This window comes from Panthera pardus, unplaced genomic scaffold (assembly GCF_024362965.1).
Source record: "Panthera pardus isolate Hobbes unplaced genomic scaffold, ASM2436296v1 HiC_scaffold_17, whole genome shotgun sequence".
NCBI classification, from domain to species: Eukaryota; Metazoa; Chordata; class Mammalia; order Carnivora; family Felidae; genus Panthera; species Panthera pardus.
In genome coordinates, this window is record NW_026526732.1 from 81738931 (window position 1) to 81765927 (window position 26997).

The window sequence follows — 26997 nt, forward strand, 5'->3', positions numbered from 1 at the left end:
AATGGTTGAAAATAAGATCAGCACAGAAAGTTGTGAAAGTTGGCACAGAAGATATTTGTCTAATTTCCCTTCCTATTACGCACGTAGACACTCACACTCAACACTACACTAACATGGCTACAAGAAAGGACAGTAGAGGTGTAATCTTTCCATTTTTGAAATATTAAGTTATAGATAATTATAATACTTAATATATAATACACATTTGTATATATTAAATATATACTGAATGTATATAGTATTAATATATATCAAATACATATTCCTGTTTTCTTGTGCTCTAAATACAGGTATTTTCTGTGCACTGGTAATCTAGTGCAGGCTGAAGCAATCATTTTTGTTTGCGTTTACGTTACAAAGGGCTTTTATACATAAGTCTAATTTATATTTTAATTATGAAAGGACGTTTGAAATGTGTTGTAGTTTTCTGAAGGAACACTGTGTAGTTTTCCTGGAAAAAACTGGAAAAGAAGTCCCTCTATAATACTTTATTAAACTTCACAGAACAGCCTACTTTCACGTTAAATGTGTATTTTCATTTTGCAATGTCTTAGCAAATTCACAGACCAATATTTCTCTTTGAAATTAAAGTAGATCTCTACTTAGAAACCATAAATAAATATCAAAACATGAAAATATGAGAACCTTAATTTTATGGACTTTAAGTGGATAGATTTGAGATGTGAATCATATGACAGTGAAATGTTGTATTTGTAAAAGCATATTTTCTAAGATATTTTATGAAATTTTACTTTTCTGCAACCATCTCGTTTATCATGTAGAATTAAAACATGGTAATTAAAATAAAAATGTCTTAGATATAAAGCCTCAACAAATGATAATTCTAGAAAAATAATTTTTAAAATAATTCTAATTAAAAATAAAATTTAGTAATTGAAAAATATAAGTTAAATTCAATTAATATGTTTATTTTTGGAAATTAATCTGAGATCTAGTGATATATATTAAATTGTGAGTCTTAATGACAGCTGAGTGAAATTGTTAGGAAGTCAAGATACTAATACAACTCTGCACAAAAGTAGATAAAGACCCAGTATAGGTGAGTACCGTGTCTTTAGGAGAAGTCTTTTTATTCCTGTTGAAACGATGAACAATCTAGTAGTAGAAGTAAGGTGAAAGAAACACTGGGTTGTATCCTGAGCTGGAAGTAAGTATAAGGGATTCTATAGGTGATAGGGACATCGTTCAATGTTTTGAATATCACACAAGAAACAAAGAAGCAAGGGAGGAGGATAATGACGAGTAAAGGATTCCATCTAAGTTCAAAGTTCTGAAGATATAACAGTTTTGAGTTGTTGTAGGGATATAACAGGGAGGTTGAAGTGTTGAGTGTGGTAAAAACAAAAGTCATCGGTGAAGGTAACAAAAATGTAAAGCTAGGACTTTTAAGAAATTCCTCAGGAATATAGTTGTGAGTAAAACAAAAGCAAAATTTAAATACCATGTCCAGCAACACCAGCACTCCCATCACCATCACTACCACCACAGACAAAAAGAACACATTGTTTGCCATTTGTATAAATTACTGAAGAATTTAGCAGAAAGTCTTGGAGGTTGGAGTGTGAATTAGAAAATGAAGAGAGTAGGTTATTTAAATTATATGAATTTCAAAGGGAAAAATAATTGAATGATGGTGGCAACAACATTCTGAGAGTAAAGAGGGCTGTGTACCGGCCCATTTGTGAGAAACTCTGTGTTGTCAGGTTTCAAATAAAAGAAAAAAAGAGGAAAGAGTGTTTGAAAAGAAAGTTGATTGGTCTTCATGGAGTAAAAGAAAAGACTAGGCAAGAAGCAGTTAGGAGTTAGCCTGAATTGACTAAGATAGAAATAAGAGAAGGGAAGAAGTAATCGTGATGAAGGATTTGGAAGGTGCTTTGGAGGGACATGAAAGCAAGACTGGAGGGGAATAGTAAATAGGATACTCACGTGGAAGATCATACAAAACTACAGAAGATTATCTTTATCTAGCAATCAAATAATGAAAGTATTCAAATAATGGAATTGTTCTCAAAGAGCTTTTTATGGTTGTCCATTAACAAAAGAAGTAATACCACAGTACTATTGGAAAAATCACTTGCTGAAATACTTGAGGCTTACATAACACAGATACACTGGGTCCCGAAATTTTGTGATGACTAGTTAGCCCAAATTATGGGGTATGGAATGAAAGTGTGGCATTTAACAAAATTAACATCATGGTAGTCTAGTTGGTCATATTTGAGAAATGATGGCTCCCAGTTGTTATATTTTTGGCAGGTAAAAAAAAAAATGTTTCAATACATTATATTACTATTGGGCAAACATTTTTTATGTATCTAATTTCTTACTACTCTATAAAAGATAGAAAAACCAAAATCAAAAATTTGGGACATGACAAGGCTATATTGAGTGGTAGAAGGGATATGAGAGATTATACCATAAATTTACCTTCAATTATAGAATGAGCAACAGTAATATTCTTTCAGGAGCCATAACTCTTTTTTGAATCACATAATCACTTATGTACCATCTTTCAGGGCCCGATTATTTTTTCCCAAATAGAATATTAATGGAATACAAAGAACACAAAACATGAATAAAGACATTATTTTTCTAATTTTAGCAATATGTTTCACATATGGATATAGTGTCTTTTCTCTGATTTTTTTTTTTTTTTTGTCATTTTATTAAGAACTTTGTTGCCTCTGCTCCAACTTTAAAAAGACTTACGGAAAACTATAAAAATTGTGTCAGATATTAATGCAAGAGAAATAATTTTGTTTTCCTTGATGTAAATTTTTACCGTGTTGAAGAAACAATTCTTTAATTGCTGTGTTAAATTCTTTTGATTGTTCATGTCTATACAATGACTAGAGATGCCTATGAAAAGTGTTTAATTCAGATTGAAAAATAAATATTTTTAAAGAACAAATAGCAATTTGAAAAACTTACCTAATACTCTTGCCTGTTGTCTTTTTAATAGTTTTTACATTTGTAGGGATTTTATATTCTAAAAGGAGTGTCAAGATAGATATAATTAAATAGACTGTTAAATCTCTGGATTTTGTTTATAGTATTTTTTAAACACTTCAGTAAACATTCATATACGCTGTCTTACTGAGCTGTTTGCCTGTTAGCAAGTATGTCCCACTGTGCTATGCTTGCATAATGAGCTGTTATTATCTTGGGTGATTTTGATACATTTCTTCTTCATATGTGTGGGAATACGTGCATGTGCGCATGCGCGCGCGCGTGTGTGTGTGAACATTGTTTCATGTCTGACTCCCTAATGAAAAATTTCAGAAATGAAAGGTGAAGAACATTAGCCAATATGCCGCCCAGAGGGAAAATGTTATGCAACGTAAAAAATACTTTATTTCTTTAAGATGCAGAGTACTCAACAAATTATAGTCTATTCACAACTTTTTTTGCTAGACTAAGAAAAATGAATTCTCAAATAAAATCAGAAATGAAAGAAGAGACTTGACAAGTGATATTACAGAAATACATAGTATCATAAGAAATGACTATGGACAATTACATGCCAACAAATTGGATAATCTAGAAATGGATAAATTTCTAGAAACATAAAATTTACTAAAACTGAATAATGAAATAGAAAATTTGAACAGACTAGTTATTAGTAAGCAAATTGAATCCGTAATCAAAAACCTTCCAACAAAGAGGAGCTGAAGACCAGATGGTTTTATTAGTGAATGCTACTACACATTTGGAGAACAATTTACACTAGTCCTTCCCAATTCTTCAAACAATTGAAGAGCACTCCCAAACTCATTTTACAAGGCCAGAATTACCCTGATACCAAAGCCAGAAGGACAGTACAAGAAAATAAAACTACAGAGCAGTATCTCTGATAAATATCGATGCAGATGTTTTCAAAAAATATTACCAAACCTAATTCAACAGCACATTAAAAGGATCACACACCATGTTCAAGTGGGATATATCTCTGAAATGCAAGATTCAACAAATGCAAATCAATATATGTGCTCCACATGTTAATAAAATAAAGGACAAAAATCATCTCGATAAATACAGAAAAAGTATTTGACAAAATACAGCATCTAAAACCCTTCAACAATTTAATTATACAAGAAACATATCCCACATAAGATCATATACAACAAACCCACAGCTAACATCACATTTAATGGTGAAAGGTTAAAAGCTTTTCTTCTAAGATCAGGGACAAGACAAGGGTCCTACTCTCACTGGTCCTATTCAACCATAATCCTGGAAGTCCTTGCTATAACAGGCAACAAAAAGAAAAAAGATCTAAATAAGAAAGGACGAAGTAGGGGCACCTGGGTGGCTCAGTCAGTTAAGCAACAAACTCTTGATTTCAGTTCAGGTTGGGCTCCACATTGGTAGTATGGAGCCTGTTTGGGATTCTTTCTCTCTTTCTCTCTCTTTGCCCCTCCCCTGCGTTCTCTCCCTCTCTCTCAAAATAAGGAAATAAACGTTAAAAAAAAGAAAGGAAGAAGTAACATTTTCTTTATTTGCAGATGATATGATATTATGTATAGAAATCCTAAAGACACCACTAAAGAACTCAGTCAGTGAATTTAGTAAAGTTGCAGGATATCCAGCCAACATACAGAAATCAGTTATGTTTCTATACACTGACAACAAGATATCTGAAAAAGGAATTAACACTTCCCATTTACAATATAATTAAAAGCAATATAATAATTAGGACGAAATTCAACCAGAGGAAGTTCTGTATGCTGAAAACTATAAGACGTTGATGAAAGAAATTGAATTAAGACACAAATGGAAAAATATGATATATTCACGGATTGGAAGAACTAATACTATTAAAGGTCCATACTTCCCAAGCCATCTATAGATTTAATGCAGTCTCTGTCAAAATTCCAATGGCATTTTTCACAGAAAGAGAAAACAATGCTAAAATTAATATGCAGCCACAAAAGATCCTAAACAGCCAAAGTAATCCTGAGATAGAAGAACAAAGCTAAAAGCATTACACTTTCTGATTTTAAAGTATACTACAAAGCTATAGTAATCATAACAGGATGATACTGACATAAAAATTGGCACATATACCAATGGAACAGAACTAAGATCCTAGAAATAAACCCTGCATATGTTGTCAACTAATATTTGACAATTGAGTCAAGAATATTCAATGGGGAAAGGATAGTCTCTTCAATAAATGATGGTGAGAAAAATAGATAATCATATGCAGAAAAGTGAAATGAAATTGGATTCCTTACGTTACTCACAAAAATCAACTCAAAATGGATTAAGGACTTAAAAACAAGACCTGAAATCATAAACTCCTAGAAGAAAACATAGTGAAAATGCTTCTTGACACTTGTCAAAGATTTTTTGGATATGACACCAAAAGTACAACAAAAGCAAAAATCAATAAGGAGAGAACTACATTAAACTAAGAAGACTTTGGCCAACAAAAAAATAATCAACAAAATGAAATAGTGGGTTACAAAATAGGAGAAAATATTTGCTAACCATGTATTTAATAAAGGGTTAATTTCCAAAATATATCAAGAACACATACAATTCAACTACCAAACAAACACACAAACCAAAATCAAAAACAAAAATAAAGGAACAACGCAAATAAAAAATGGGCAGAGGAACAGACAGACATTTTTCCACAGAAGACATCCAAATGACCAACAGGTATGTGAAAAGTTGTTCAATATTACAAATCATCAGGAAAATGAACATAAAAACCACTATGAGATGCCATCTCCCCACCCATTCAAATGACTATTATTATGGGGCACCTGGGTGGCTGTGTCGGTTAAGCATCTGACTTCAGCTCAGGTCATGATCTCATGATTTGATTCCTGGGTTTGAGCCGCACAGTGGGCTCTGTGCTGACAGCTGGTCCCTGGAGTCTGATTCAGATTCTGTGTCAATGTCTCTCTCTTCCCTCCCCCACTTGCACTCCATCTCTCTCCTTCTCTCTCAAAAATAAACATTTAATTTTTTTAATTTATTAAAACAACTATTATCAAAACAAAAAACCAACCAAATAAAAAACAAGAGGTAACAAGTGTTGGTGAGGGTGTGGAGAAAAGAGAGCCCCTAAGGATGCTGGTGGGAATGTAAATGGGTGCAACCACTTTGGAAAACGGTATGGATCTTCCTCAATTTAAAGTAGAAACCCTGTTTGTTCCAGCATTCCCATTTCTGAGTATATATCCTAAGAAAATGAAAGCAGGATATCAAAAAGATATCTGTACTCCCGTATTTACTACAGCTTTATTAACAATAGCCAAAATATGGTAACAACTTAAGGGTCCATCAATAGATGAATGGATAAAGAGGATTGGACGTAAATATGTGATGGAATATTATTCAGCCATGAGAAAGAAGGAAATTCTGCCATTTGTGATAGCATGTATGAATTTTGGAGGCATTTTATAAAGTAAATAAGAGAGAGGTGAATACTGTGTGATATCTCTTATATGGGAATCTAAAAAAGCTAAACTTATAGAAACATAGAGTAGAATAGTGGTTATGTAGCTGGTACGGGGCTGGAGGAACTGGGGAGATGTTGGTCCAAGGGTATATTTGCAGTTATATTCTCAACCACAAATAAGAAATAAAAATTATGTGATGTGATGGAGACTACAGTGGTAATCGTATTGTAATGTAGATGTGTGTCAAATCCACACATTATACACCTTAAATTTACTCAATGGTATATGTCGATTATCTCTCTTTTTAAAATTTTTTTCTTTTTCAAGTTTTTATTTATATTCTAGTTAGTTGACATATAGTGTAATATTAGTTTCAGGAGTAGAATTGAGTGATTTATCACTTATAACGGCACCCAGCGCCTGTCACAAGTGCCCTCCTTAATACCTGCCTATTATATCTCAATAAACACACCCACAAATTTACTTAGAATATTTACCTAAGTTGAGTACATTTGGATGGCATTTTGAGTATCATTAGCATTTTCTATTCAGGAGTTATTAAGCACAGCATCCCATTAGTTCAAATATGTATGTACATATTTATGCTTTATTTATTATTTTATGTTTATAAAGGAAACATTCCAGAAAGGGGTGACGTAATATGCATTCCAACCAATGGCACACACTTGAAAAACAACTTTTATTTCATTTACCTCAATAGTTCAGACAAAAGGAGCAAGTGTGTGTACTTCAGTCAAAAGGAGGGCACCACTGGTCTATGGAAGAAAATCTAAGAAAAATAATAATAGTGGTCAACAAATTTGCAGGCACCATGATAAATTATATTTATTTTGTTCTTATTATTGTGGAGAAAACAGTAAAAGTAGAAGCCACGGCAAATGAGAACCTTTGTTAAAAAGTACAGCTCCAAGTTTATCCTCATGGCTGTCATGTGGGTAGGTAGGCCAAAAATAATCAGGTATTTTACATTTCTAATGAAAGATTGGTTTGTGAAGTCTATTTTTATACATGAGAAATAATTCAAATATTAAAAATGAAAACATTCTGTGGGCCGAATATTATATAGTCTGCCAAACAAAACATGTTAGCCAGCTTATAAAATTTATGGCATCTAATCTATTCCATTACTTTACTGTGATGCCCATCTTTATTTATTTATTTTTTTTACTTTTTTTTTTAACTTTTTTTTTTAACGTTTATTTATTTTTGAGACAGAGAGAGACAGAGCATGAACGGGGGAGGGGCAGAGAGAGAGAGGGAGACACAGAATCGGAAGCAAGCTCCAGGCTTCAGGCTCCAGGCTCCAGGCTCCAGGCTCCAGGCTCCAGGCTCCAGGCTCCAGGCTCCAGGCTCCAGGCTCCGAGCCATCAGCCCAGAGCCCGACTCAGGGCTCGAACTCACGGACCCTGAGATCGTGACCTGAGCCGAAGTCGGACGCTTAACCGACTGAGCCACCCAGGCGCCCCTGATGCCCATCTTTGAATAATACCTATGTGTAGGCTATCATTCAAGAGGTAATAGTAATAAGCAAACATTTATAAAATAGTTATTCTATACCAGGCACTGTGTATGCTAAGTGCTAAATACCTTATCCCATTATCCCATTTGATCTTTACAAGTATGCAACTATCATTAACTTTGCTTCAGTGAGAAATTGAAGATTGGAGTTAAATAATATACTCAGCTTCACCAGACCAGAAAAGGAAGCTGAGTAAAGCATCCAACACAGCAAGGACAAACTCAGTAGCAGCAGTCATTATGATTACTTGTGGCTGAGTAGCCCTGGTCACAGGGATATTAAGTATCTTTTCCCAACTTCACACAGATGGTTTGTACTAGATAATAATACTGTATTTCTTCCCCTTCAACTAGGCTTTTCTCATCAAGCAAGATTGCCTTGAGTTTTAAAGTGTCTTGTCTCTAAGTTCAATACTTTCAGTGAGTTTTATCAAAAGCAATAAGAAATTTCTTTTTGACTCCCTCTATCTTTGTGTAATCAATTTGTCAGCAGTGCATGAAGCAATTTTTTTTTTTTTTCAGGAAAGTGGTTGGAAGACATTCTGCAGTCACATTCTCAGGAAATCCTTTATTTTAAAACAGTTTCGACAATAAATTTCATATATTGAAAAAAAAAATAAAAATAAAAAAACTGCAATGAGATATCACCTTACACCTGTCAGAATGGCTAAAATAAAAAAAAAACACACAAGAAAAAAATAAAAATAAAAATTGCTAAAAAAAATAAAAAAAAATAAAACAGTTTCATGAACACATACTGATTTTCTTATGTATTTCTTAAATCTGCTTAAGCATCAGAAAAGAACTCATTAGGCATTTTTTTCTTGTTCTTTGAAGATGTAAGAGAAAATGTGGGTTCACTCATATGTTTCCCCAAATACCTGACAAATTTTAAAGAACCTTGAAATTTATCTCTAGGGCTTCATAAAGGAACATAACTCCTTTACCAGAGAATGGTTCCCCAAGTTTCAGAGTCTCTTAGTAACAAAAATGTCAAGAATCATGATTTTCTTGAGGTTAAATACCACCTACTTTTTTTTTTTTTTTTTAGTGTTTCTGTCTCTAAAGCTGTTAAGAAAAGAGATAGCTCCTGAAGCTATACATTGTGCATTGGGCATAAGTTGTAGTGTTCACCCAGAGGCTCTGGTCTTTTAACTTGGTTATTCCAGAGGCCACATGTGGAAATAAGACGTAAAGGAGTGAAAACTGGAACTCCCTGCTACATTGGGCACGCAATTCTTGAGTGTGAGACTTCCTGTCATTCATTTCACCGGTGTTTACATAGCATTTATAGTTGCCCTGTAAGGAGCCAGATAGCGAGGTCTGAATGCCCGGGACTCCCATTTTCTGCTGTTGTTGTTGCTGATATTGTTAATACTTCAGTTTATATTGCTATTCATAATTACAAGTATAATTACATTTTGCAAAATACATAATTTTTAAAATGAAGGCAAGTACCCTCTGGCTGTAGAGCATAAGCTGTATAAAAATGGTTGTCTTTTATTTTATAATTTGTTCACATAAATTCTTCTAAGAATTGTTTGAAGAGACATACCTTCTGTCTTATTCTGTCTTAACACATTTACATACCATTATCAATTTATGTTTTTAAATTTTTTTTTATTTAAAAATGTTTTAGGTGTTTATTTTTGGGAGAGAGAGAGAGACAGAGCGTGAGTGGGGGAGAGACAGAGAGACAGGGAGACACAGAATCGGAAGCAGGCTCCAGGCTCTGAGCTGTCAGCACAGAGGCCAAGGTGGAGCCTGAACTTGTGAACTGCGAGATCATGCCCTGAGCCTGGATGCTTAACCGACTGAGCCACCTGGGTGCCCCAATTTATGTTTGTTTTAAATGTTTATTTATTTATTTATTTATTTACTTATTTTGAGAGAGAGAGACAGAGACAGAGAGTGAGTGCGCACATGACATGAGCAGGGGAGGGGCAGAGAAAGGGAGAGAGAGAATCCTAAGCAGGCTCTGCACGGTCAACATAGAGCCCAATGCAGGGCTTAGTCTCACCAACAGTGAGATCATAACCTGAGCCGAAATCAGGAGTTGGATACTTAACTGACTGAGCTACCAGGTGCCCCCATTTTTATGTTTTTAAAAATGACCTGTCTTTGTAGATGCAGATATACATCTTTGAATACTTTTCTGCCTAAAATAGACTATTAATGAGAATTATACCTTCTTAAACAAAAATAGGACAGAATTATGTACTACAGCCATCATTGCCAGTAAATCTTAGATAAAAAACATGACCCCTCTTGAATATAAGCCATATTGGTTGAATTATTTGAAACAGTTTTTATGAAACCCATGCCTTAGGTTTGAATCTTGGGTGACCCAATTAATTGTCTTCCATTAAAAAGTTGCAAATTTCAGTCTTAATTTAGGTCAAATAGAAGTTATCATTGGCATATAGAATTGAGTAAAATCATACAGTAGAATTGATGAAAATCTACCAGTGAGTTGTACCTTAAACTCATAATCGAATCTAAGTGTTGAAATGGCCTTAGGAAGTAATCTGACTCAACCTCCTACTTCTCTAGGAATCTCTCTGTTAACATCCTTGGCTAATGCTTACCTGCTCACTTCTCAAGGGAAGTATACCTGATTTCGAGATGTTACAGCCATTAGGAACTCTTACTGATATTGAACCTAATGGTGTGGTGTCCCTACCATGTCATTATGAGTTAGTCTTCTTCAGAGTTTTCTCCCTCATTTACTTGAATGCCCTTCAAGTATTTAGACAATTTGTGTGCTTTCCCACAGATTTCTCTTCTTTTCACTAATCTCTCAACCATTGCTTGAATGATATAGTTCAAGACCTTTTACCATTTAGCTCACATTCCCCTAAAGCACACTCAAAGATATATTAGTATATATCTTTAAATGAGGTGCCAAAAATGATCACCATGTTCCACATGTGCTCTGACCAGCAGAGCCTACAACACTGTCCCTTCATGTGATCTAATCATATGCTTCCATCATCATATCTGGAATATACACTTTCATTTGGCAGTTACCATTTGATTTATTCATAGAAAATCTGAGGACAGTATTATTCTTTTCTTAAATAATAAAATTTGTTTGACCATGTGTGTATATGTCTGGCCCTACTCTCAGAAAGCTTTACATTTAATTGTAAATGCCTGTGTTTGGCACATTTGTTGGCTTCTTTTGCTTGGTGTTAATTTTCATCCATTTCACCTGTGTGTCCTTTCTGAAAAGCTATTCACAAAGAGTAAAATAATTTATGAAACATGGCAGTGCTTTAGCGGTAATTGGCTCATCAACTTGAATTGGTTTATTCATAAATGAATTATTTATGGCTAGAAATTAATTCATTTAAATGATCAATGAATTAATTAATTAATTATTCAACTCAATTTTAATTTTTAAGTGACCGCCGTATTCGAGACATTTGTAATAAAGAAGAAAGAGACAAGATTTCTCCATAAAGCTGTTGTTCTTCCAGAGAACTTATAAACAACTGAGCAGAAAAAAATATACATAAGCACAAGGTAATAGTACAATGTGAAGGGGTATCCATCCATCCATCCACTTATCAGTCATACTCTGGGACAATTAAGTACCTACTACAAATATCCTTACTATCTTCTCATGTATCTTGGGATTTAGTTCCTTAATGTTAATTTTTTTTTTAGTTTTATAGTGGGGAGACTTTTCTCCTTGATAAACAAATTAAAAACAAAATGGGAATTGAATAATATTAACTTAGTTTTCCAGAATTGTCATGTGTTTTAATATTTTCTTATGATCTTTCTTTTGTTGATTTCTCCTTTGATTTCATTTTGGTAAGAAAACGCACATGTTTTGTATAATGTATAAGGTTTTTGGTTTTACTTGGTAGCTAGAATAGGGAAAATTACAACTACTTTATCATCTCAAAGCAGAAATCCTGGTGGTAGTTTCCTATATAACATCTATTTTCTCCTTATTACTAGCATAACCTCATTTTTATTTGGGAAGGCGATGTGTCAAGTTAAAAATACTTACCTCCCTAGACTCCTGTGCCTTTAGGGATGGCCATGTGATCAAATTTTGGCCCATAATAAAACAGCTAAAGTCTACTAGGTAGGACTTTTGGAAAAACTACTGTTCTGATAAAAACAGACACCTTCACCTTTCTCCTCTTCTTTCTGATTAACATGCATACACGATACCTGGAGGTACAACAGCTATCTTGTGCCCAAGAGAATAAAAGCTACCCACTGAGACTGGTAGAGAAAGAAGCTAAACAGAACTTGAATTCTTCATCAACTCCTTGAGCAGCTGCACCAGCCTTAAAGTTCCCACTAAAGAATGTTTATTATGGGGGAAAAAAACATATAGGTTTAAGCTATGCTGGTTGACTCTTTGTTATGTGCACTAAACATAATTCTAACAAGTTACTCATTCTGGTTTTTTTCCACTCAATTTGGAATCAAGCTTTTACTTCACTTTCAAAATTCGATTCAAGGCAAGTTCCACTAGGATGACTTCCATGGTCCTACCCTGAAACAGAAGCCCTGCTCAGCTGCCTTCTCACCAAATACCACCTTCTTTCATCATTAATCTAACTGGATTGTTTTCTAAATTTATGATCCTTTCTTCTCTAAACAACTTGTTGAGGGCAAGAATTATGCCTTTTATTTGGCCCCCCACCTTTTTTTTCTATGTATTGCCAGGAATTGAAGCAAAGACCTCACGTGGAACCAAGCGACTCACACAGTAGTAAACACAAAGTAAAGCAATGATCTTGGCTTGAGCTATCTAGTTCAGTGGTCTGGCAGAATGTCACATACAAGTTCAGGAATTGAAAACAATGTTTTTTTGGCTGTCATTTCGAGCACAGTAGAATAATGTTAGGGGAATGGAAAAAGTGAACACCATTTCTTACCATGTTCTCCCTCATATGGCTGGTCTCCCTCTGCCCCTGTGTTCGATGCTGCAGAGATTACTCACCAATTAGCCCAGGGCTGACTGAACAGGGAGGGGCCAATCACTGTTCTCCAGCTATAGCCAGACTTGCCTGCACAGCAGTACCTGTGGCTCTAGCATGGACTTCTGTACAGGAATCTGGCTCTGGCAGTGGCAGCTGGAGAGGGTAATAGGACCTCCTCCTGAATGAAGGAATTGAGTGAATGAATGGATGGGATCCAGTGGTCACTTGCAAAGAGACCAGGAATGATAAATTAAGATGATAAATGATAAATTCAGACAAATGCTTTTGACATCTACCTCCCAAACTACTTGCTCCAAGAAGAGAAGCCATCTCCCATGGGAGAGAAGTCAATGGGGTGAGTGACCATATTCTCACTATTGGGTCTTTCCAGGAGCCAGGGCTTCAACGAACAAGGCTCCTTGTTCCTTCTTCTCTCAACCATTCCCTCTACTCTTTCCACTCTCACACCTTGTGCTGCTGCTTCTCTTTCTTCTTCTTGTTCTTCTTCACTGCCTTGCTGGCTTTTGATGTGTGCCTTGCCCTCTTGCTTGTATCACTCTCAGAGTCTGAACTGTCAGTAGGATGACTTCTTGTCTATGTTTCTTTTTCTTCTTTTCCAGCAGCCACAGGAGTTAGTCCCTGTTACTCTCCAAACTGAGGACAGGTCTCACTGAGTGAAGGACACTAAGGAGTTTCTTTATTTTTCGAGAAGAATTCCTCATGGGGTCACACTTCTCAAACTCTGCTGACTTTGCCTCTTCCTTTTCCTCTTCCTCATCAGGTATCAGAGAATGTTTGGTCCCTCCTTGTTGCACAAACCAATCCTTTGCAAAGTGGTCTTTATAGCCACACTTCTTGCAGGTGGTGTTCAGGACAGCCTTGAAGATGATCTGTCCCACGGAATCATGGAAGGGCCACCTCTGTCTCTCTTCTTGCTCAGTGATAGCATTGCTGGGATTGAGGTCTTTCTCAGCCCTTTGGTTAACAGCTTTCATGGAGAGGGATACTTTTATTCTATCATTTTCATCTCTCAGCCAATAAGCTTCATGCACACCTTTTCTCTGACATCTACTATCTCAGAGGGCTGGAGATATGTGACATGATGACATGGATGGGCAGGACAGGATGACATGTGAGTTTGATGGAACAGATCTTGCTTCCCACAGCGTGGGATTTTGAGAAAGTGTTCATAGTCTGTTGCCATAGCAACCTCTTCTTGTAAAATAGTGTGGAGAGCAGGCAAGTTCTCCGTGGTCTCGGGTCCTCCTCATCTTTAATGTTCTATGGCTCCTCCATTTCTCTTCTGCTAAAAGTAATTCAAGTGTCTGTGTCAACTCCCAGTCTCCTGGCCGCAACATTGCATGAAATGCCAAAACCCAGGCGTTATTTGGCGCTTTTATTTGACAATTTGGCAGTACTCAATAAATGTTTGTTAAACAGATAGATGAACAAAGTTTTCTCAATAGGATTTGTGTCATTGCAGTTTTTTGTTGTTGTTTGTAACTATTTTTTAAGTAACCAGCTTTATAGAATATGGCTGTGTTGGCATATCTCCTTTTCCTTGGCACTACTGGAAGTAGCTGAGACACTGGACAGGAATTATTGCCAGAGTTATATTAAATACATTTAATTAAAGTAAAACAACATCAATTCATCTGTTCTTTATGAAATTGGCAAGCCAACTTCATCTATGGTGCCAAATTTTGGATATATATGTATTTTGTATCTGAAAAGTAGTTTACAGGGCCTAAGGATGTGGGGGAGCTTCCTGTACAGACTTGTGTGGTGTTTTGGCTCCCTCAAGTTCTCATGCGATAAATGGAATTGTTCTTCTGGGATCCATCTTGGAATCACTATGTACTTGCTGTTTGGTTGCCTGTGTGATGCTAGGATGCCTTTATGACCATCCCAAACCCTCACTGATTTTGCCTGGGAAGGAGTGAACTACTTTTCCTTTCTGCTGGAGTCATCATCTTTTCTCTTTGCTAACTGGAGTCTACTTTTCATCTCCCTCCTTTCTTAACTGATGTCTGGGTTCATTTGAAAAGATAAAATGGCTCCAAAAGAAATCTCATTATCTGGTGGTTCTCTAAAGGCAGAACCAATAGGTCTCAGTACAAGTCTCTTGTAATGTCCTAAGGACAGAATGAGAGGTGTGGTTGTTTTCTGAAAAGAAGCATGGAAAGAGTGAAGGAATGTCCAGTTAGCTAATGCTCACCTCCTATTTTCTTGATTTTCATATGTGGATCCTTTTGTTGTTTGCGTTTCTTTTAAGAGGCATGCAGTATATCTCTGTAGAATAAATAAATAAATAATAGATTCATGCACTTTTTTTGCACAAAGTTTAAGTAAAATTGTAAATGCATTATTAGTATATATGTATATTTAAAAGCCTATTTTCTATCTACAATTATACAAAAACAAGGAAATTGCCTTTCACAATGACATTGGGTGGATATGCATAGTGGTATATTTGAAATAAAAAACGTCACTTAGATAAACAAAATACCATGATTATCAAAATGGGGCTGGGTCAGGAAATTACAAAGTAAAAACAAGTATTATATCCTAAAACACAGGAAACAGTGTGGTGTGATGAGCAATACACTATGCTGTTAGAATATTGTTTCCAAGAAAAGACATGATTCTGAGTATGTACTTAACTCTATGAACCTAATGTATAAAATAGAATGAATATGTAATATTAATAATTATTATGACTATTTAATGAGTATTTACTCTGCTTTTATCACAGGATTATTGGAAGGATAACTAACATCATAAAAGTGAAAATGCTTTAGTACCACCCAAGCTACAAAAGTAGGCATTATTTAATACAGTTAATCAAAATACTTAAAGACAATAATTATCACCAGAAAAACAAATCAAGAAGTTTCAATTTGTTAGTTTTTGGGGAGGGTAAATGCTACAGGAGGGTAAAGTTATACATACATGTTAAAAGCTTAGCTTTCTGTGTTTATTTAATAAAACATTGCAATATTGTTTTTTTCTAAAAAAAATCTGAAACTCAATTATGACCCAACAAACAACTGCAGATGATGTTTTTATATGGTTAAGAAGTTAAAAATGTAATAGCACATTACTAGAACAAATCAAATAGTCATATAAAGCTAATAATTGGAAAGAGCAGTTCCCATCCTATGCCCTTTTGTAGAGGGCAAATCTTAATTCAGCAGTTTCTTTTGATATTTTTCTAAAATATATTCTTTTAAGAATAATTTTTTTGGATTGGTGACTTTTAGATTATACCATTCGAATTTCTACAGTAAAAAGGAAAATTTAGCTTTTTAAATATCCCCACCACTCCTTCATTTCTCTCAACTTTATCCCTTCCAACACTGATATTAAACCAATGATCATTGCTTTCATCAATGTTTATGCAAATACCACTCCACCAGAGTCTCCATGTGGCACCATGTGGCAAACCCTCACTTGGGAGGTTTTTCTCTTGTGCAATAATTGCCCTACTTCCCAGATGCCCACTTTGCTGTCTCAATATTTTTAATTTATATCTTTCCCTTTGTAGCTCTCTATTCATTCCCCCTAGTCTAGATTGTTTCCAGCAGTTTCAAAGGTGTCACATTGAGGCCTCTCTTTACTGTCTTCCTGATTTGATCCTACATTTCCTGAATCCTGTCTTTCTCTTCTTGATTTACTCATGAATTTGCTGAAGAATGTTTTTCAGGACTTCTCAAGAAAGAAAGGTGTCATGGGAGGTAAATGTGTGGAAATTTGGCACATATGAAAATGTCTGGTGTTCTTCTATCCTCACGTGTGATGAGGGTTTGACTGGGTAGAGTTTCCATTTGAAAAGCATTTTCCCTCAGAATATTAAAGAACTTGCTCTGATGTCATTTATTTTCATTACTTCTTTTTAGCGTTTCTTCATTTTTGAGAGAGAGAGAGAGGGAGTGCAAGAGGGGGTGGAGCAGAGAGAGAGGGAGACACAGAATCGGAACCAGACTCCAGACTCCAGGCTCCAGGCTCCAGGGTCGGAGCTGTCAGCACAAAGCCGGATGTGGGGCTAGAACTCCTGAACCATGAGATCATTACCTGAACCAAAGTCAGATGCTTAACCCACTGAGCCAACCAGCCACCCCATTCCGATGCCATTTTTAACATTTAGTGCTCCTTGTGAGAAATATCAGTCTTGTTCATTTGTTCATGACTTGTTTCTTTTAAATCTCCAGACTTTAGAGTTTTCCATTTCCTACTAAAACCTTATAATGTGTGCTCTAGTATGGATCTGTTTTTATTGTTTTTCCTGGGTGCTGGTAGGTGTTTTCAATTAGAAATAAATGTTTTGTATTTCATAGAAATTCTCCTGGTTTCTTTCTTTAATACTCTCTTCCTTTGAATTTTATTTATTCTCTATAGAACTCTAATTTGTTGAATATTAAATTTTTACATTATATTTCTAATTTTCTTAATTTCTGCTCATGGTTTTCTGTGTTCTATCTCTTTCTCTCTCTTCCTTCTCTCTTTCTGCATATTCTATTTCCTTAATATTGTGTTTCAATGTTTCTATTGCATTTTTTTCAGCAATTATATTTTATGTTATAAAGAGTTATTTCTTGGTTTCTGATATTTTTATTTTCCAAGGTATGGTGGGCAGATTTCTAAGATGGCTTCCAAAATTCTTGGCTTCTCATGTACACACTTTAAATAATTAAGTCCTCTTGAATGAAGGAGGAAACTATGATTATGATGGTGTATTGTTTTCTTTACTATAGCACATGTCATGAAAGAAAGGATTTTGAATAAGTAATTAAGTTATTGATCAGTAGACTTTGACTTAATTAAAAGGAAAATTTGTAGTGGATAGGCTTGAGGTAATCAGTTGAGTCCTTCAAAGAGAACCCATTGGTCAGTGGTAGAAGAAATCAGAGAGCTGTATTCTTGCTGGTCTAGAGGCAAGTAACATTCATGTTGTAAGCAGGTTATGGAGGCCACCTGGTAAGGAACTTTCGGGTGCTCTCCAGGAAATGAGAGTAGTTCCTGGCCTATGGCTGGAAAAAAAAATCAGGGATCTCTGTCCTATAAACCACAAGGCAGTGATTTCTTTTCACCAACCAGTTAGCGGAAGTGGAGTCTGAGCTTCAAATGAGAACCCTGAGTCAGGAATACACCTGACTGCTGCCTTGCAAGGGCCTGAGCAGAGATACTGTAAGATAATAAACTTGTGTTGTTTTAAAATGAAGGTTTGTGGTAATTTATTACACAGCAATAGAAAACTAATACACATAGCAACTTGTTCTTGTTTGTGGAAGGAATATCTTTCTCACTCAACTTCCCTCCATGACTTCATTTGTTCCTTTATTATTTAGGCTCTCTCTTTAGTTAAAAACTCTCCTCAAATAGTGGTTATTCTTAATTTTCCTTATGTTTAAATGTGAGACATTAAGAAAGGGATCAGGTACCTGAGTGAAGCCTTGTGACAAACCAGATTCCATTTAGTTAGATACAGCCAGAGGTGTGGAGATTTTTTCTCTGTTCCTATTAAGTTCCTCTGAAGAGAAATGTTGGAAACTCTGGCTAAGTGTTTAAGGCCTGCCTGGCTATTAGAATTTGGCCTGTGAGATGGGCAAGGAAGTCTGAGTGTTTGACAAACTTAAAGGCTGACTGTCAATTAATTCCTATTTTCAGTCCTGTGCCAATTTCTACTATGACCATCTGCACTTTAAATATTCCAGAGAAAATACCTCAGATTCATCTTGCCTAGAGGGTAAATATTCAGATGCCAGTGTTCTGTGTGTCTGTGTATGGCCACTTTACGTAGTGACCTGTGACAATCTCCTTTGCCATGTGAGGCCTCAAAGCTGCCATCGGTTGTACATTTGGCTGGCTGCTGAGACCTCCTCATGCCTGAGCCATAAATCAATTCTCTTCAAGTCTGTATCCTCTTATATACACACTTTAGGTTATAGCATTCACAAAATTGATGAAGAGTTACCATTTGCTAAAAATGGAAATTAACAGGGCACCTGGATGGTTCAGTCAGTTAAGCTTCTGACTCTTGGTTTTGGCTCAGGTCATGATCTCATGTGCTCTGTCTGTCAAAATATATAAATAAAAATAAAATGGAAATTAATAGAAAACAAACTATTTTTAAAATTTTTAAATGTTTATTTATTTATTTTGAGAGAGAGAGAGAGAGCGAGCAAGTGGGGAGGGGGCAGAGAGAGAGGGAGGGAGAGAATCCCAAGTAGGCTCTGTGCCATCAGTACAGAGCCCGACACAGGGCTCAAACTCATGAACCGTGAGACCATGACCTGAGTCAAAACAAGAGTCAGAGGGTTAATCAACTGAGCCACCCAGGTGACCCCAGGAAACGTACTATTAAATACAGTTCACTGTGCTGTGGAACTTTACTAAGACAATATTTATGCATATGAAGGTTGACATTGCAGGAGCATTTGAATTACGAGGGAGGAGAGAAAAACTGATTTTTGTATATGATTTAGAATATAGATTTGATAAATATGAGTTACTTATACACTCATGGTTTTGAGGGTAGCTGCAAAAATAACTGACATGAGGGATTCAGTTGTCACAACTCCTCTCCCCTTCAGCTTTTGTCTGGCTGAAGGCACCTGAGTACTTAACCTTGGGCTCCTCCGCCAGCGGCAGACAATGTTTGTTGCCAACTATTTCAGTCGTTCCATTGCTCACCACTCCCTTCTGCCCAAATGGCAGTATTTTTGATAAAACAAAGGTGAGGCTGCTCTGTTTATGGAAACTCTCTCATTCAGTCAGATAAATATCTCCATATATGCAGCTCAGATTAATCAGCTCGAGGTAGGGAGTTGCTTAACTGTTAAGAAAATATTAGTCACTGTCTCTGCCTTCTAGGTGAGGTAGATGAAGAACCAAAAAATTAAAGTCATAAAAGTGCTCTCATAATTTAGAAAAAAGCTATGGTTCTACATTAAGAAATTAGGGGTGCCTGGGTGGGTCAGTAGGTTAAGCTTCCAACTTTGGCTCAGGTCATGATCTCACGGTTCATGATTTCAAGCCTCACATCGGGCTTAGTGCTGACAGCTTAGAGCCCAGAGCCTGCTTTAGATTCAGTGTCTCCCTCTCTTTCTGCCCATCCCCCGCTTCCTGCTTGCACTCTGTCTCTTCCCCTCTTTCAAAAATAAATAAACATTAAAAAAAAGGAATCATAAAATAAATTCATAGGAGCTGTGTTAAGAAAGATATAAATATAAGAGGTGTAAAAGACTCTTTATGCCCCTAGTCCCAAATTCTAATGAAATCTATAGTGATGTAAGCATATGTGTATAAGCATACAGAGGTTAGGCTATTACTATAGCTATATAAATGAATTGCTAGAGTTATACAAATGAATAATGAGATTTTAAAGTGGAAAGATTACTTGGAAAAGGGTGAGATTTGAGCAGAGATTAATAATGTGCAATGAGTTACATATATAGTGTGTTATTGCCATATTCCTTGTGCATGAAGATAAAATCCATGTCTTCATAACAGCAAAGAAAGAGAGTTTGGGTTTATATTCAAAAATTCTGTAAGATAAAGAAAAAGGGACAATAATTGCTTCTACATTGACATATAATTCATTCTTATTTCCAAAGAGATTTTAGACTTGAAGGAACTGTTCATCAAGATTACATTTGAATTGTTCACTTATTTCAACCATGTTTCTGGATTTTTGAAAATATGATACAACATTCACATTATTATTACTTTCTTGGAGTGAGGGAGAAAGCAGTTATTATTATTAATATTAGTAATAATAAAAGTTGCGATTGCAGAAAATGAGATCAGAAGAGTCAGCAAAAGTAAGAACAAATTTTATTTATTATTTTGACTTATTAAAAGACATCTATTGCCAACAGCTTGTAGGCATACATGTAATACAAGCTCATAATTATAGGTTAAAATATACATGTAATAAAAACACAGTAAATATGAGGAAAAGAGAGAAAAATACAAAAATATACTAAATGCTCAAAGCAGAGTAGATACTAAGAAAACCAGATTAGGTGGTAGCTGATGTTACATAATTTTAAAAACATTACATAAGCTTCTTATGTAAAATGAAAAGGACGAAAAATCTAGTACTTCCTCCCTATTTATATGTGATTTTGTATCTTTCTCTTTTAAATATGCTCAGGGGTATTCTGGTGGGTTATTTTGAATATGTATTATAAATACATAGAATTTAATTTATTTTTTCATGTGCTGGTAACCAACTACTGAAGAAAACATGCAAAACAGAAGACACCGGAACTAAATTGTGTGTTTAGTGAAAAGATGAAAAATCTATTCCATCAAGTAAATTACTTACCTAGGTGAGGTGAATGATCTCTTCCATGCAGGTTTAGGTATGTTTACTCTTTTCTAGGACCCTGAACAGCAATATACAGGCACTCCCCCAAAAGCAAATTAAATTCATACGAGATGACACTGTCTTTCAGAACTGCATCATTTTGCTTGTCACGTTAAGACTCTTCAAATACTTGGGCAACTTTGTCAGTGACTTGGTCAGTCTGAAATTAATGATGGCAATAGATTATTTCACATATTGCTTTTATCTTTTCTTTCTTTCTTTCTTTTTCTCTAACCCCTTACTAGAATTGATTCTCTAAAAAGCTTGGCATCTCAAACAGATTTGCAGCTGACACTAAACATTTTTTAAATCCTTTATGGGGTCAAATGAGCTTATATACAACTTCTTACTTTCCCTTCAATTTAGAAATGCCCTCATCATACAGAACATAGCACTAGACCATATGGAATCGTGAAAGAGAATTGTAGTAAATTCCCTTCACATGGAAGTTTTTTTTCATGAATATGATTCTTGTTGTGAAAATCTATAACACCTCTTGAATAAAAATATTTAGGGGCGCCTGGGTGGCTCAGTTGGTTAAGCATCCAACTTCAGCTCAGGTCATGATCTCAGGGTTCATGGGTTTGAGCCTCGCATCAGGCTCTGTGCTGACAGCTCAGAGCCTGTAGCCTGCTTCAGATTCAGTGTCTCCCTCTCTCTTTGCCCCTCCCCTGCTCACGCTCTGCCTCTCTCTCTCTCTCTCTCTCAAAAATGAATAAACATTAAAAAAAATTTAAATTTAAATAGTTGCTTGCTCACCAACCATTAAGGTTTTGGAATGCAAGTAACATGAATAGATTTTAAAGCTACATGTCTCAGGAAATCAAGGATTCTATGTCTATGTGTCTCCCGTTAGGGATCAGCAACTTCTTTTTTCTATATAAAATGACTTTTGCATTACTGACCTGGTAGTTTGTAATGTATATGAATTGTGACTTTTTAGAAATTTTCCTGCATATTGCTGATTAGGTAGCCTTAGTTTTATCTTATAATATTTACTATATTTAAGGGACACCTGGGTCATTCAGTTGGTTAAGCATCCAACTTCAGCTCAGGTCATGATCTCATGGTTTGTGATTTCAAGCCCCACATTGGGCTCTGTGCTGTGGAGTCTGCTTGGGATCCTTTCTTCCTCTCTCTCTGTCCCTCCCCCCTCAAAATAAATAAACTTAAAAAAATATTTACTATATGTGAAGCTAATAGAAATATTTGCTTAAATATACTTGCTGTTTTATAAAATATCCTATAATTCAGACTTTTTACAAAATCAGGCTCAGCAAAAACTTTGTTATACTAAATTAACGACTTTTTAAATAAGTTTCACTCATTTATTAATTCAAAACTACATATTGGACACTTTGTCTTCCTCAGAACCTGTTAGATATGTGCTGAGTGGATCACAGTCTTCTCCCTCAGAGGAATACTTGTCTCATTTGGGAGGTACAGGTAAATAAATGATGTGAAAGTGCAGTTATAAAGGGCTGTGCAAAGTCCAGGGGCATACAGAGGCTGGAAGTTCAGGAATGCATCTATAGAGGAAGGACCTTCTCTGTTGAAATTTAAAGACTGACTGACTTTCTGGGTAAATAATGGTTAGAAGGACATTAAATTCAAAGAAGTCATATGCAAAGGAATCAGGGAATCAGAATAGAATTCTGAAGAAACTTACATGAAATGATAAAAAAAAAATCACTGACGAAGTCAGCACAGAAATAATACTGCTTAATGCCTAGTTAACCCAGAACCTAAGAGTTGAGAGGAGATGGAATTGAGATCAGAATTTGGTAGGATTAATGATGGAGGTTTCTAAAGGTCACCTTTCCCACAGATAAAAACGATATTAAAACTTCAGGTGATATACAATGGAATACTACTTGGCAATGAGAAAGAATGAAATCTGGCCATTTGCAGCAATGTGGATGGAACTGGAAGGTATTATGCTAAGTGAAATAAGTCAGTCAGAGAAAGACAGATACCATATGTTTTCACTCATATGTGGATCTTGAGGAACTTAACAGAAGACCATGGGGGAGGGAAGGGGGAAAAAGTTACAAACAGAGGGAGGGAGGCAAACCATACGAGCCTCTTAAATACAGAGAACAAACTGAGTGTTGATAGGGGGTAAGGGAGAGGGGAAAGTGGGTGATGGGCATTGAAGAAGAGACTTGTTGGGATGAACACTGGGTGTTGTATAGAAGCCAATTTGACAATATATTTAAAAAAACTTCAGGTGAGGTTGAAATATTTCATAATTTAAATGAAAAGTCAAAATAGTTACAGACAGGGACTAGAATGCTTCAGATATATAAAGTATCAGTCTGGGAAGTGAAAAACGACTCTAATTTTAAAGCCAAAACTGTCAACTGAAGTGAAATGACTTCCAGGCAATCTCCATGTCCACAGGTGGGGTTACCAGGAAGAGAACAGCATTCTCCCACATTCTGGTTGACTTAAAATGAATCACGTATTCTTCTGTTATGGTAAATCTATGCTTCATGTTGGATGATCTCATCAGCGGCATGAATTTGGTTTGTACTTGCCTGTGCTGTGACAAAGCTCCAGAATTTGGCGTAAGTCAGCTCAGTGGCGGCAGCACAGGCGGGCATCAGAACCATGTTTATGAAGTGAGTTACTGTAGCAGGAAATGTGTGGGAAGAACTAGGTGAAGAATGTACTGTGTAATCCAGTTCTATTCCTAGCTTTTCTCCAGATGCTGAAATTCCAGGTGACCTTGGGAAAGTCTTTTACCCTCTTTGTGCCTGAGTTTCTCTCTTATGCATGGAAAATTTTGTTCCTGAATCATAGAAAATGACCAAAACCCATGTCCTTTGTAGAAGTAATTCCAGGATAATGGGAAGTTTTATAGGGCTTTAAAGTCTGCTTATGGTGTTTCCTTAATTTCAATGTAAAGTGCATTACTCAGTCAAGACAGAAGTGAAGAGTATACTGACACAAAACTAATTTTATTGCAGTGATTTTTATTTTATAATTTAATATTCTGATATTTTATTTTTTATTTTTTTCAATATATGAAATTTATTGCCAAATTGGTTTCCATACAACACCCAGTGCTCATCCCAAAAGATGCCCTCTTCAATACCCATCGCCCACCCTCCCCTCCCTCCCATCCCCCATCAACACTCAGTTTGTTCTCAGTTTTTAAGAGTCTCTTATACTTTGGCTCTCTCCCACTCTAACCTCTTTTTTTTTCCTTCCCCTCCCCCATGGGTTTCTGTTAAGTTTCTCAGGATCCACATAAGAGTGAAAACATATGGTATTATTCTGACATTTTATATGTGGTACTTTGTGGTACCAAAGATGCGGCCTCGCAGTATCGTCTATTTTATTGTCATGGTACTTCAGTTTCTATGGCTAGAAACCTTAGTTGTCAAATCTCAGCTCTACTACTTAACCTTCGGCAAGTGACTTAACTTCTCTCTCTGCCTGAGTTTTCTTATCTGTAAAATGGGAGGGATTCTAATCATACTTGTCTCACTGGATGTTGTGAGGAGAAAAATGTCAATGAGTGTAAGATGCATGGAACATTACCTGGCACATAGTAAAAACAGAATATTTTATTTTCAAGAAGTTACCTAAATGATTAGAGGGTTTTTTTTTATTATTTTCTGAAAAAATAGATTATATGTCATAGGGTTGTTAAAAGAATCAAACTGAAAATCTGAGTGTAAACAATCAGTAACATGTAAAGCAAAGGTTTGTATTTTCCTTATTCTGTAGCTACTTCTAAATACTGATGATTAGTCAACAAAGTGGTACTGCAAATTGTCCTGGTGACCGGGGATGCCCTAACGCATTGCTATTTTTGTCCCTAGTGATGCACTATTTTCTTAAAGGTAGTGTGGAAATTTCCTTTTATCGAAATACCTGAGAGTAGTTGCCCAAACCAACTTGTAAATAAAAAAAGTTTCCTCTCCATTTGTATTAGTCTTCTAGGAAAAGACTAGGAACAAAAAAAAAACTGTTGTATGTAGAAAAACCAGATAACTTTATCTAGACATTTTTCAAGCTTCCATTTTTAGTCTGCAGTGGCATGCATAAGAGCATGTACTTTTGTTTTTTATTTAAGGGAAATAATTTTATTTTATTTATTTTTTATTTAAATCCAAGGTAGTTAACATATAGTGTAATAATGTTTTCAGGAATAGAAGTTAGTGATTTATCACTTACATATATCATCCAAGTACTCATCTCAACACATGCCCTCCTAATTGCCCATCGCCCATTCAGGCCATACCCCTACCTGACACCCCTCTAGCAACCCTCAGTTTGTTATCTGCATTTAAGAGTCTCTTATAGTTTGTCTCCCTCTCTGTTTTTATCTTGTTTTTGTTTCTCTTCCCCTATGTTCATCTGTTTTGTTTCTTAAATTCCACTTATGAGTGAAATCATATGATATCTGTCTTTCTCTGACTTATTTCACTTAGCATAATACACTCTAGTTCCGTCCACATTGTTGCAAATGGCAAGATTTCATTCTTTTTGATCGCTGAGTAATTAAGAGCCCAAATGTCCATCGACTGATGAATGTATAAAGAAGATGTGGTGTGTATACACACAGAACATGTACTTTAAAGTAAAGGCTTTCTTGTGTTTAATTTCTGATTACAGCTTGCTGTGTGGTGATGAGGAAGTTACCTATGTTTTGGTTTCTACATTTGTTAAAAAGGATTCTAATACCTTAACCTGTTGAATCACTGTTTTAAAAGACGTACTACATACAGGGCACCTGAGTGGCTCAGTCAGTTAAGCGTCCAGCTTCTGCACAGGTCATGATCTCACGGTTTGTGATTTCGAGCCCCACATTGGCCTGTGTCCTGACAGCTCAGAGCCTGGAGCCTGCTTTGGGTTCTGTTTCCCTCTCTTTCTGCCCCTCCTTGGCTCGTGCTCCGTCTCTCTCTGTTTCTCAAAAATAAATATTAAAAAATTTTAAAAAATAAATAAATAAAAGACTACATATAAAAGATTTACAGCTATGCATGGTGCATTTGCTATTGTGATAATTATTATTGTGTTTAATTGTAGAGTAGATCCTAAGAACAGAGTAAACTGAAGTTTGTGTAATTTTATGTCATTCATGAGAACATTATAAAACAAAACGTACCTAAATCAAATAAAAAGATGTAATAAAAAATGTGGAGTAAGGACTTCTGAATATTCTTCCCTCCGTAAAGTGAGAACAATGGCAGAAATTGTCAGAATGTTTTATAGAACTTTGGAAATTAACCAAAGTCTTGTTGGAATCTGTAAAAACAGCTGAATTGAAATTAAAAAAGTAATTATTCTGGAATTTTAACTTCCCCTATTCCCATGCCCTCCTGCTAAGATTTATGGTAACCTTAAAAACCAACAGCGCATAATCATGGTGAAAATCAGCAACCTGGCAGCATTTGGAAGTGCACAGTGGGGCTTGAGCTCCTCCGAAGACCCATTCCAAGAGAATTATCATTATTTTACCTGTCAGATGTTTCTTGCTGACAAGGCTGTTTTTACTTAATGTGACTTATAGCTCACCTAGTGAGAACAGCCTTTTTCCTGGGGCATCTGTCAAAAACAATTAGAGGCAATTGTTAAATATTTTGACTGCCTGAGATGGTGGTTAACAGTTGGAGCCAACAAGAGGCTAACCAAAGAACTTTAAAAAAATCTGAAAATGAGATGTCTATAGTGGCTTTGA

General features: G+C 35.7%; 1 pseudogene; it reads right to left on the minus strand.

The window, feature by feature from the left end:
• Positions 1 to 13390: 13390 nt before the first annotated feature.
• LOC109263231 (zinc finger CCHC domain-containing protein 17-like) lies at positions 13391 to 14147 on the minus strand (annotated as a pseudogene).
• Between the last annotated feature and the right edge of the window lie 12850 nt (positions 14148 to 26997).